At 43.0% G+C, this 13,743-nt stretch overlaps 1 long non-coding RNA gene across 1 annotated transcript in view; it reads right to left on the bottom strand.

The window, feature by feature from the left end:
* Nucleotides 1-6,019: 6,019 nt before the first annotated feature.
* The window catches only part of LOC127527205 (uncharacterized), a 201,450-nt gene continuing 193,726 nt past the window's right edge, over nucleotides 6,020-13,743 (bottom strand). The window contains exon 2 of the long non-coding RNA XR_007934513.1: nucleotides 6,020-6,231. This is a non-coding gene — a long non-coding RNA (uncharacterized LOC127527205). The remainder of the gene's footprint in view (nucleotides 6,232-13,743) is intronic.

Consider the following 13,743-nt stretch of genomic DNA (forward strand, 5'->3'; position numbering starts at 1 on the left):
ACAGCCCCCAGCCTTGACTCTCTAAGAAGACAAGGAACAACTCCCAAAAAAAACCTAGTAGGGAAAAATGGAAGAAACCTTGGGAAAGGCAGTTCAAAGAGAGACCCCTTTCCAGGTAGGTTGGGCGTGCAGTGGGTGTCAAAAGAAGGGGGTCAATACAATACAATACAATACAGTACACAGAACATTTAAATGGTGGTCTTAGAAAAGAGAAAATCGACAACTACAGTAATGTCTACTATTACACAAAGAGAGCAGTAGCAAGCCATGGAATTAAAGAACGAGTTTAATTAACAACGAGATTCGGCGCCTGATGAAGCAACTGATTGGAGTTTGAGGCCCTGACTTAGTTGGTCTTGTCGCTCACTTCACATTTCATTTCTGTTTGAAGCAATTCAGGGGACCAAACCTTGAAAAACAAGTCAATTAAAGGAATGTTAAAGGTCTTAATTAGCAACAAAAATTGGTCACAAATTAAGAAAAGTGTTAGAATGAAAACCTGCAGCCAACTGTGGCCATTCATGACTGGAGTTGTGGACCCCCGGTCCTGACAGCTGCTGCTCACTGGATATTTTCCCATTTTCGGACCACTCTCTGTACACCCTACAGATGATTGTGTGTGAAAATCCCAGCAGATTAGCAGGTTCTGAAATATTGAGCCCAGCCTGTCTGCTAGGCCACATTCAGAGTCACTTCAGTCCCCTTTCTTCTCCATTCTGATGCCCGTTTTGAACTCCAGCAGGTGGTCTTGACAAGGTCTACAGGCCGAAATGCATTGAGTTGCTGCCCTGTGATTGGCTGATTAGATATTTACGCTATTAACAGGTAGTTGAACTGTTGTACCTAATAAAGTGGCCGCTGGAGTGCAGCTCCTCACTTGTGGTGGTCAACTTTTGTAACTTTGTCCTTCCCCACTTCTTCAAAATAGCCCCCCATACTGATGACAGTCAATTATGTTGACCTCCTTTGTAAGTCGCTTTGGAGAGAAACCAATAAATGTAGACGTGCCACAGTAAGCGAGGTGTAGGTGGTATCGTAACTTTGAAATTATGAACAATTTATGATATTTGTCTTGGGATGTGATGCAAATGTGCAACGGTACGGTTGTGACTCCAAGAAAAATGCAATTATTTTTTATGGTCCATCTAAGCCTAAATGTCAAACTCCATCCATGTGGAAAAAAATGAACAGATGAGAGTGTGATGAGGGGTGATAACTAAGATGACAGACCCCCTAAGGAGATTCCAAAGCTTCACCAAACAGCAGGGGGCTCATCGTGGTCTGAGTTACAAAAGAGCTAATAATGCCCTCCGTCTGCCCGCTTTGGTGGGTCAGTCCGGCCTCCACCACCCCGAATGCTGAACCCATTAAGGGAGGTGAACGTTGGAGGTGGTAAGTCAAAGGGGGGAAGAGAAGGAATCTGATAAACAAGAGGAGACGCTGGAGTCCATCAAGCTCATTGATTTAGTTGAGTAAATGACGAGGGCAAAGGGGCGGTCTTACTGAGACAGGTACAGGTGTGGGACCTCAAATGGCACTTTCATTTTCTTTTTGGTTGGGGGTACACAAGAGGGGCTTGGTCATCAAGAACCTACCAGGATGGACCCGTTTCTTCTTGTCATTCCCTCAAATGGAAGTCCCATCTGAATGATGCTGGCCATTGTAAGGTCCTCCTGGCTGCTGCCACATCACCGGTGTCTCCTCCATCCAGATGTGGCATCTCATGGCCAGTCCTGTAGTAGACGCTCTGTTGGCGGGCTACAACTGACCACTCTGGAGCTTGGCGTAGAGGTGGGGGTTTAGGAGATTGTAGCCTGTCTGGGGTCTGAAGAGAGAGAGAGAGAGACACCTACTGGGGTCTTGTGTGCAGGTGATGAGGGTCATTCCTGTTATGGCATGGGTGCAGATCCCAGTACGTGATGTCTTGATGTTGGTACTAGGATCATGGCTACCTGGCAGGTAGAAAATTCTTTGTTAGTTGTGGTGATTAAACTTCAAAGACCCCTGATTTTCTATGTGGTGGTCCACAAGGATCTCTCCGGGGTCCACTGCTGTTTTTGTTCTCCATGCTTTCATCAGGTCAGATTATCTCGGGGCATAACGTGAGCCACCACAGCTATGCTGACGACACACAACTAGTTGTATTTATCAATTGCGCCTGATGACCCCGACTCTCTTGATTCACAGACATTTAATGTCTTACTTGTGTTTCTGAGTGGATGAGAAGTGATTTCCTCAAACTAAATAAAGAGAAAACAAATTTTAGTGATTGGCAATAATGGATATAATGAGGATATTAGAAATAAATTTGATACATTAGGATTAAAAGTCAAGATGGAGGTAAAGAATTTAGGGGTAACCATTGATTCTGACCTGAATTTTAAATCCCATGTAAATCAGATCACCAGGGGCCTCATGTATAAGTGGTGCGTAGAGCTCACACTATAACATGGCATAAGCACAAAAGCGGGATTGTGCGTACGCACAGAAAAATCCAGATGCAGGAATCTGTGCGCATGCAAACTTTCACGTTCTTCCGCTACATAAATCCCAATCAGCGTGAAAAGTAACGCACGTGCACGCGCCTGCTGTCCCGCCCCAACTCCTCCCAGAATTACGCCTCTTTGAATATGCAAATCAATACAAATAGCCTTCTGTGAAAAGACAATGGGAAAAGCACAGGGGGAAATATAAGAATTTCAGCGAATACTAAGTGGAGGCAAAGGAAAAACGTACTATTTGTTGGTTTAAACAGTGGTATAATCAACAAAAGAAAGTTGATCGAGTGACAGAGTGTCGGAAAAACTCGAAAGATCAAATTCACAAAGTCGCACAGTGCCCGAAATAAAAAAGAAATCACATATCAAAGTCACCGTGAAAAGGCAAGTCGTAGCCCACCGTCTGAGTGTCATATGAAAGCTTATTAGGGTACAGACAAAAAACATAGGCACACAGTGGGGAAAAAAGCACGAAATGTCAACTTTAATCTCAAAATTTCCACTTTAATCACGTAGTTTATTTTGTCATTAAAGTAGAACATCATAAACTTCATCTTAAAATCGTTTATTTTACTAGTTTCTCAAGTAGCATGTTAAATGCTTTGTTCTGTGTTTGATGTTCTATGTGCTCTATGTGTGTGAATCACTACGTGCTTCCGTTCTTTCTCTTTCTCCGACAGGACACAGAATGCATTACATTCGAGATATTACAGCTCTCTGAATAATTAAAATACTGAGATGTATACGTGATATCATTTTCATGATGATAGGAATGAAAGCATGTTATTAAACATGGGAACACGGTGGCGCAGTGCTTGTTCATATCTCACGCAAGAGGCTTGCTGCGCCATGTGCGACCTTCGATGAAATAATTTATTACAGAAGTACTGTCTCTTTCAAACGTACTAACCTCCAATTCCTGTCCATACTTTTCTTTCTCCAATCGCCACACAATCAGCTCTGTAGATAGATAGATAGATAGATAGATAGATAGATAGATAGATAGATAGATAGATAGATAGATAGATAGATAGATAGATAGATAGATAGATAGATAGATAGATACTTTATTAATCCCAGGGGGAAATTCACATACTCCAGCAGCAAAAAATATTAAATTAAAGAGTAATAAAAAATGCAGGTAAAAAAACAGACAATAACTTGAATAATGTTCAACGTTTACCCCCTCTGGTGGAATTGAAGAGTCGTAAAGTTTGGGGGAGGAATGATCTTCTCAGTCTGTCAGTGGAGCAGGACAGTGACAGCAGTCTGTCGCTGAAACTGCTCCTCTGTCTGGAGATGACACTGTTTAATGGATGTAGTGGATTCTCCATAATTGATAGGAGCCTGCTGAGTGCCCGTTGCTCTGCTACGGATGTCAAACCGTCCAGCTCTATGCCAACAATAGAGCCTGCCTTCCTCACCAGTTTGTCCAGGCGTGAGGCATCCTTCTTCTTAATGCTGCCTCCCCAGCACACCACTGCGTAGAAGAGGGCACTCGCCACAACCATCTGATAGAACATCTGCAGCATCTTACTGCAGATGTTGAAGGATGCCAGTCTTCTAAGGAAGTACAGGCAGCTCTGTCCTTTCTTGCACAGAGAATCAGTATTGGCAGTCCAGTCCAATTTATCGTCCAGCTGCACTCCCAGGTATTTATAGGTCTGCACCCTCTGCACACAGTCACCTCTGATGATCACGGGGTCCATGAGGGGCCTGGGTCTCCTAAAATCCACCACCAGTTCCTTGGTTTTGCTGGTGTTCAGGTGTAGGTGGTTTAAGTCGCACCATTTAACAAAGTCCTTGATGAGGTTCCTATACTCCTCCTCCTGCCCACTCCTGATGCAGCCCATGATAGCAGTGTCGTCAGCAAACTTTTGCATGTGGCAGGACTGCGAGTTGTATTGGAAGTCCAATGTATATAGGCTGAACAGGACCGGAGAAAGTACAGTCCCCTGCGGCGCTCCTGTACTGCTGACCACAATGTCAGATTTGCAATTCCCGAGACGCACATACTGAGGTCTGTTTGTGAGATAGTCCACGATCCATGCCACCAGGTATGAATCTACTCCCATCTCTGTCAGCTTGTCCCTAAGGAGCAGAGGTTGGATGGTGTTGAAGGTGCTAGAGAAGTCTAGAAACATAATTCTTACAGCACCACTGCCTCTGTCCAAGTGGGAGAGGGATCAAGCCATTTGTAAGCTTAGAACGCTGATTCTTCAAAACTTTTAAGGAACATTGAAATCTTCGTAGTACATGTTTAATTATTATATCCGTCTATCCTTCCAGTGTCGCGTCAGCACCAGCAAGAATACAGCGCAAGGCAGGAGCTATCCTTGAACTAGCTATACGCTGCGGCACCGTGTCCTCACATGTTTAATTATTAACAATACAGATTATTTAAATGAAGTTAGTTTTATCTGTATACTATAAGCAACATATTTTGCTGCATTTCATCTTAAAAATGATATTGTCATCATACACGCTTTATAAAGTAGCGCAGGTTGTGCAATATTATAACTGTAGTGCAAGTTTACAGTGAGGTGATTGTACTTATAAGTATACACAGTTCTACAAGGAGCACTTGATGGACTGATTGAGTGCGTTTAGAGTTCTTGGGATGAAACTGTTTCTGAAACGCGAGGTCCGTACAGGAAAGGCTTTGACGCTTTTTGCCGTGGTTGAGGTATTGTGTTCTTGAAACTGTATACCGATAATTCTCTTTCTGATCATCTGCTGCTGTGATTCACACTCAGATACAGTGATATAAATACTCCGAGTGGTGCAGTGAGAGTAATATGGAAAAAGATGATCCACAGTGGCAACCCTTAATGGGAGCAGCAAAAAGAAGAACAAGATGCAGTGAGGGTAACAACGCTAAAGCAGTTATGGTATTTGGAATACTATGGCTATTCCCTGGCCCATTATATTGCTGCAGGTTAATTACAATCAGATGCATTAAATTTATGAACAATATGAGGTTAATTTCAGTGTATTTGATAAAGCCGCCGCCGTGGATGTGGATCTAAGAAAGGGTGATCACACAGGAACAGTAGCACTGCTTTGACACTGGGTGCCGCCAGTCTGCAAAACCGAGCGGAGAAATTGCGTACGACAAAGTATGAGTTACTGTGGAAATGTGCGTGGCTTTATGCCAACTTTAGGTTTTATACATCGCGATTTGAGCGTGGAAAGGTTCGTACGCAACATTTCTGTGCGTACGCACCACTTATACATGAGGCCCCAGGACAGCATTTTTTCACATAAGAAATATAACAAAAGTTAGACCTCTTATAACTTTCCAAGATGCTGAGAAATGAGTTCACGCTTTTGTTTTCAGGTGACTAGATTACTGTAATGCACTCCTCTCAGGACCACCCAAAAAAGACATTAATCGATTGCAACGAGTGCAGAATGGAGCTGCTAGAATCATAACTAGGAAAAGAAAAAACGAGCACACCACCCCAGTCTTAGCGTCACTATACTGGTTACCTGTGTCATTTAGAATTGACTTTAAAATCCTGCTGATGGTTTACAAAGCCTTCAATAATCTGCTCCATCCGATATCCCAGAATGCCTCTCACCTTACACTCCAAATCGTAACCTTAGATCTTCAAATGAGGGTCTGCTTAGAATTCCAAAGAAGTGGTGAGGTGAGTGGCCTTCTGCTGTTTGGCACCTGAAATCTGAAGAGCTGACTGATAGAAATTCACCAGGCTGATATGGTGGAGCACTTTAACAAACTGATAATTGGGACATGGCTTACTCAGAGCTTCATTTTAGGGTAACCCTGATATTTTGTACATGCATTGGATTATCATTTCTATCATGGCTCCACAATCCTTACTAACCCCTACTTCATCTGCTGTTCTTTTTCCGATTCTCTGTGGTGGCGATCTGCACCCCCACCACCTGATCAGGGCACCATGCAGCCCCTCCATTGATGGATTGAAGGCCAGAGGTCCACATGACCAGCATCATATAATTCTTCCACGTGAAGCCTGAAAACCTTGAGGACTGATTGAGATCATTCAATGTAGGGGGGGGTTTGTTGGGTGGTCTTGTGGCCTCGGGACCCCCTCTGGAGTTTTTTTCTCTCCTCCCTGGCCATTAGACCTTACTTTATTCTTTGTTAATTAATATTGCCTATTCTTATTTTTTATAATTTTTTTCTTTCTTCATCTTGTAAAGCACTTTGAGCTCCATCATTTGTATGAAAACGTACTATAGAAATAAATGTTGTTGTTGTAAGTGGTGGTGGACTTCCTGATCTGCTGCGCATAAATGAGTGCACCCCTAAAGATATTTCCAAAAGTCCTCTGTCTTTCTGTAGAATGAATACTTTCAATGGGATCTCATACCAAAAAACAGTGGGGCAAATCCAGTTTATCAGTTGCCAATGAGATTTCTCAGAACCAAAATACAAGATTAGAATTTTTTCATTTTTTTGTTTCGACAAAAAGATTCAAGACCATAGTGCAAAACTGAGCCCACCTCAATGATGGGTCTTATGAACAATGCTTGAGAAAATGCCAATGAGAGGGAATTCAGCAACAGAAAAGTCTCATCGGCCTTCATGCAGGTGAACACCAGATAACTGGCAATTATGGGGGAGCATTTAACCTGTCAACCCCCCCACAACAAGCAGTACAGTGCTGACAGTAAAGGCACCACATGGAAGAGACGTGTCACAAGACATGAGGAAGAACACAATGAGTGAAACGTTAATAATTAGTCAGGAAAAACACAGCAAAAGTGATCCAGAAATCCAAAAAGAAGGGACCTGTGGTAAGATCTCCAAAACATGCAGAATATAGAGAGAGAGATAAATATAAAAGGCACTATATGATAGAGTCATATGAAAAGTTTGGGACCCCCTCTTAATTCCTTGGATTTTTGTTTCTCATTGGCTGAACTTCCTTTTAATATCTGACATGCCTTATGGTAACAGTAGAATTTCAGCAGTGACTTTAAGTTTATTGGATTAACAGAAAATATGCAATATACATCATAACAAAATTAGACAGGTGCATAAATGTGGGCCCCCCAACAGAGATATGACATCAATACTTAGCTGAGCCTCCTTTTTGTAAATCTAACAGCCTCTAGACGCTGTCCTCCTATAGCCTGTGATGAGTGTCTGATTCTGGATGGAGGTATTTCTGACCATTCTTCATACAAAATCTCTCCAGTTCACTTCAATGTGATGGACAGCCTGCTTCAAATCATCCCATAGATTATTATATGATATTCAAGTCCGGGGACTGTGACGGCCATTCCAGAACATTGTACTTCTCCCTCTGCATGAATGCCTTTGTAGATTTCCAACTGTGTTTTGGGTCATTGTCTTGTTGGAATATCCAACTCCTGCGTAACTTGAACTTTGTGACTGATGCTTGAACATTATCCTGAAGAATTTGTTGATATTGGGTTGAATTCATCTGACCCTCGACTTTAACAAGGGCCCCAGTCCCTGAACTAGCCACACAGCCCCACAGCATGATGGGACCTCCACCAAATTTGACAGGAGGTAGCAGGTGTTTTTCTTGGAATGCGGTGTTCTTCTTCCGCCATGCAAAGCGCTTTTTGTTCTGACCAAATAACTCCATTTGTGTCTCATCAGTCCAAAGCACTTTGTTCCAAAATGAATCTGGCTTGTCTAAATGAGCATTTGCATACAACAAGCGACTCTGTTTGTGGCGTGAGTGCAGAAAGGGCTTCTTTCTCATCACCCTGCCATACAGATGTTCTTTGTGCAAATTGCGCTGAATTGTAGAATGACGTACAGATACACCATCTGCAGCAAGATGTTCTTGCAGGTCTTTGGAGGTGATCTGTGGGTTGTCTGTCACCATTCTCACAATCCTGCACATATGCCGCTCCTGTATTTTTCTTTGCCTTTTAGACCTGCTGGGTTTAACAGCAACTGTGCCTGTGGCCTTCCATTTCCTGATTCCATTCCTTACAGTTGAAACTGACAGTTTAAACCTCTGAAATGGCTTTTTGTAGCCTTCCTCTAAACCAGGAGACTCAACAATCTTTGTTTTCAGATCTTTGGAGAGTCGCTTTGAGGATCCCATGCTGTCACTCTTCAGAGGAGAGTCAAAGGGAAGCACAACTTGTAATTGACCACCTTAAATCCCTTTATATCTCATGATTGGACACACCTGTCTATGAAGTTCAAGGTGTAACGAGCTCATCCAACCAATTTGGTGTTGTAAGTAATCCGCATTGAGCAGTGACAGGCATTCAAATCAGCAACGACAAGGGGACCCACATTTGTGCACAGCCCATTTTTCACTTTTGATTTAATTTCATACAACTAAATTCTGCTGCACTAAAAATCTTTGTTTGGAAAACACCCCAGTAGTCCTAGGAAATGAGAGACAGACCACTGTTATCTTTATTGTTGAAAGGAGAGTCAATTATTATGCAGGCTGAGAGGGGGTCCCAAACTTTTTCATAGGACTGTAGATAGATAGATGTGAAAGGTACTATATGATAGATAGATAGATATGAAAGACACTATATAATACACTAGCACAGTGAAATTCCCACTTCGCAAAATGACACACAATGGTAAGTCCATCTATTTTGATTTTGTTATTCATTTGGAATCCTCTCTTCACCAGATAGGCCGGCCCTTTCATTCTTTTTTATTTGTTCTTCTTGTTCCTTTTGTTCATCGGACATCCCAGCCCTTTTGTATACAACAGGCACAGGTGCTGGATAGTTTGTTGTTTTGTTTGTGTATGTGTATATATATTTATATAGAGAAAAGCCAAGCAAAATGACCCCTTTTATTGGCTAACTAAAAAGATTACAATATGCAAGCTTTCGAGGCAACTCAGGCCCCTTCTTCAGGCAAGATGTAATCAATATATATATTTATATAAAACACACACTTAAATGAAGAGTGGTTGGGGAGGTTGTAAGGGAGTGGTAGATTAGTAAGGTGGACTTCAGAAGGTGTTGGTTATAAAGTCTTTATTTAATTTTTGGATGTGCTTCTTTTTAATCCCGCATATGCTGGTTCAAGCTATTGATCCCAGCTCTCTGACACTCTTAGGATTAGCCTTGAGTTTTGCTCTTGCAGTGTCCCATTTAAACGTGTGTCCAGTGCCACTTGTATGCGTGTAAATCAGAGACTGTGGGTCCATGCTTCTGATGGCATTGCGATGTTCCTGTATATGTGTTTCAAGTCTTTTAGATATTTGTCCAATTTATACTGCTGGTCATGCACTGCATGGAATACTGTAAACTGTGTTTCTTGTCTCCGTTGGTCAAATTGTGTTAGGACTTTGTTCAAAAGTATTAACACCCGTTGTAACACAATGGACACAAAAAATAATGAAAGGCGTTATGTTTTTTGTCTGTTCACATCAAATGGCTACCGCAGAACATTTACTAAACAATGGCTATATAAGAGACACCCCGGACCTCAGCAAACAGTCGACTCTAACTCTGTTACGCACTGCACGTACCTCATCCTGCCTTATTGAAGCTTGTCCTGTCCAGATCTGGAATCAAGATTAAACACATTAAAGACTGTCCTTTTCAATGCCAGAAGCAAAAAATAATTACAGGTACCTAGATAGATAGATAGATAGATAGATAGATAGATAGATAGATAGATAGATAGATAGATAGATAGATAGATAGATAGATAGATAGATAGATATGTAAGGCGCTATATAATGGATAGATAGATATGTAAGGTGCTATATAATAAATAGATAGATATGAAAGGCACTGTATAATAGAGATGTAAGGCACTATATAATAGATAGATAGATAGATATGTAAGGCACTATATAATAAATAGATATGTAAGGCACTATATAATAGATAGATAGACTAGCTGTGGCCACCCATCTTAGAGGGGATGAAAACTAAGTAATCAATGTAGACCCCAGCATTAGCATTTGTAGTAAACCATCTGTTGGAATGTGTTTAGTATAACCTGCAGTAATAAAATGCATTGCATTTGTCATTCTAATGGATGGCATATCAAAAACATTATAGTACTGCTCTTATGAATCCCATACGAAATGACATATAACAGAGACAAAGGAACTGGAAACGGACACATAAATACAGAGACACTTGTCCTTTTATTATGGTGGATAAGAAGACTTCTGTCCATTCATCTCTGATTAGATGTATTCAGTGTTAAGGTGCAGTGCTGTGTATCTGTCTGGTTGTTATGTCTCTGTTGTATGCCATTTGGAATGAGATTTGTATAAGCAGTGCTAATGCTTGTTTTGCGCCATCTGTTGGAATGAGAGAGACAGTGTCAGGATGAACACACAGTAACACAGACGTGTGTCCTTTTATTAACATAGATAGGTAGATTGATAGAAATGAAAGACACTATATTATACAGATTGATATGAAAGGCACTTTATGAATAGAGCTGAATTTCTCAACCCTGTGGTTTGGGTTATATGATGTTGAATGCACTAAACAAGATCCTCACCCTGCTATTTTGCTCTTCCAGATGGGGGTCGGCAGCGAGAGGACATCATCGTCTACCTCTATGTGGCCCTGACTTTCCAAGGTCTCCTTAATGTGTGAGGTGAGGGTCACCAGTCGGTGGTCATTTAAGACTTTCGGCTGCATTATCTTGGGGGCTATCTTTATTTTTTTTTTTTTGAGAACTTTGAAGAGCTGGATTAGGCCCCCATGCAGTTCATGGTGAACCAAATTTGAGCAGGGGTTATTCATATCATAATGAGATATTCATTAAACAAAGAACGGCCTTGTTTATGATGAGAGAATGTCCCACGGAGTGTTCCTTATATGCTAATTGGGACTGAAAGTGAAAGTCACTGTTCACAAATTCAGCCCCACAGAATGTTTCCTCGGCGCCAGCTCAGCTTGCACCTTTGTCCGCAGGTGTTTCAAAAAATCAATACACAGCTGGATCCAAAGACAAAAAGGAGACAATGTCCTCTCCTCTTCAGCTGCGGAGTAACGCCCCCACCCGCAGCATTCCTCACGACCTTGTAAAAACGCGACTGCAAAGCCAACCAGCCCACCTTCCCCCGCAGCTGTTGAATTCAGGTAGGACGCGCCTGACAGAATATGAATAGAGAAACGCAGCCCACAATCCCCGCTAACAGCCCTCCACCTCCCCTCCCCAAACCCGCCTGGATCTTGCCATCTATTCAGCTAGCGATCTGTGTGGCAAAGAAAAAAAAAGAAAAGTGACTTTTAACAAGTAGATGCGCGCGCACAACGCGCGTGGACGCACCGCCCGCACTAATTGAGCGAAATTCCGAGTCCCGTCACGGTGACCTCGCGACTGGCGCGATGTTACACGGACCAGGGGAGAGCCACGCCGTGAAAATATTACCGTTAAGATGTGAGGAGATTTAAGAGACGAGGATCGGTGTCGACTTGCAGCATATGCCGAAGCCTTAGAAGTAATGTGTGGAGAAACAATGGGTGTGCGTAAGGGGGGGGCACCTTTCAAGGGCAGTGCTGTCGCTTGTATCTCTCACTACACACGCTTAATGTCGCCGGCCGCTCAAGCGCGAGAAAGGCACTGTATCAAAGCGCTAGCAGCCACCCGAGGGGCTATAAAAATGAGCTACAGCTACTGCCGCCGCGGCGACGGAACATCGAGGAAATGCTAATGAGACCACCCCCTCCCCCCGCCCTCAGACAATGCACCCCCCACCGCACCTCGTAATGCGCACTTCCATCATAAAAAGACGCCGCTACTGCATCTTAATGACCGCAATCATCCGCCTGCCTCCGCGCGCGCCGACTTCGGGGCCGTAAATCTGCGCTTCTCCTTCACAGACACTGGGCTGCGGAAACGGGGGTTGGTGTTTTCGGGGTGGGGGGGTTGGGGGCTATCACGGCCACGGGGGGTTGTCGGCGAACTGGGCGTTTTCGCGTTTCAGGAATGGAAAGGCGACATAAAAAGGCAGCCCACTGGGACACGCATGTCACAAGTACACGGGCTCGGAAACGCAACGATTTAGTGAGCGAGTACACCAGATACACACAAACATATATACACATCAAAATCACAAATAATAAAAAACAATACTCGGACCCCTTCACTTTCTGCAACTTTACTGATTCATTTGAAGTGGACGAATGTGACATTTTTCGTCCGTCAGTCTACACTCAATAACTCTGAATGACAAGGTGAACGTGTTTTTCATGAAAGGTTAACTGAAATCTCTCATTCGTAAAAGTATTCAGCCATCCTCCATTCAACGCCCTTTTTTGGCAGCAATTCCAACTTTGAGTCTTTGTGGTGAGTCTCTACAAGCTTTGCACACCTGAATCCGAGACAGTTGATTTCATTTTTCCTGGTAGATCCTCACAAGCCTCGTTAGATTGAATGGGAGGCGTCAGTGAACGGCCATCTGCAGGTTTCTCCACGCGTGTTCTATGGGCTTTAAGTCTGGGACACTCAAGGACATGCTCTCTGAGACTTGTTCTGGAGTCACTCCAGCATTGTCTTGGCTCTATGGTTCAGGTCACTGAACTGTCAGTTTGAAATGATGTGCACCCTGGAGCAGATGTTTCTCAGGGTCCTCACTGAATTTTGCTCCATCCATCCTTCTAACCAGTCTCTCTGTCTCTGTACCACACTCTTAAAAATCCTGATTCTTCAATGGCACTTTATGGTTGTTTAGTGGGTTGTGTGGTTCCTCATTGCTTGACCAGGCACCATTGCATTCTGGGATAGATTATTTGCTTGGACAAACTTCATAATATGTGTACAAAAAAACTTAATGAAACCTTTCATGTATGGTGGGCTGCTGGACACTAACAGATTAAGAAAACCTGAACTGACGTCAGAGCCCCTCCTACAATCACAACCCATTGGGATTTCTCAAATCTGTTACAATCTCTTGATGGTTATTTACTGTGTGGACCCCACTATTGATCTAAATAAATAAAGGGGTCTATCTGGAACCTTCATGTGGAGGGGTCTTTTCACCATTGGTCCCCCTATGGCATCTCCCTGAAGAACCACTCGGGCATCTTGATTTTTAGAAGTGCACCACGCTGCTGCCACCTCCACCATGCCTCACTGCAGGGACATCATTAGGCAGATGATGAGCGGTGCCAGGTCTTCACCATACCAAGTGTTTGGAGTTCCACCTAAGGAGCTCAATTTGTGTCTCTTCAGACCAGAAGCATTTTCTCCTCATGCTCTCTGAGTCCTTTAGGTGCCTTTAGCCGAAGAGTGGTCTCCATCTAGTCTCTCTGACAT

Source organism: Erpetoichthys calabaricus, chromosome 3 (genome assembly GCF_900747795.2).
Source record: "Erpetoichthys calabaricus chromosome 3, fErpCal1.3, whole genome shotgun sequence".
Lineage (NCBI taxonomy): Eukaryota > Metazoa > Chordata > Cladistia > Polypteriformes > Polypteridae > Erpetoichthys > Erpetoichthys calabaricus.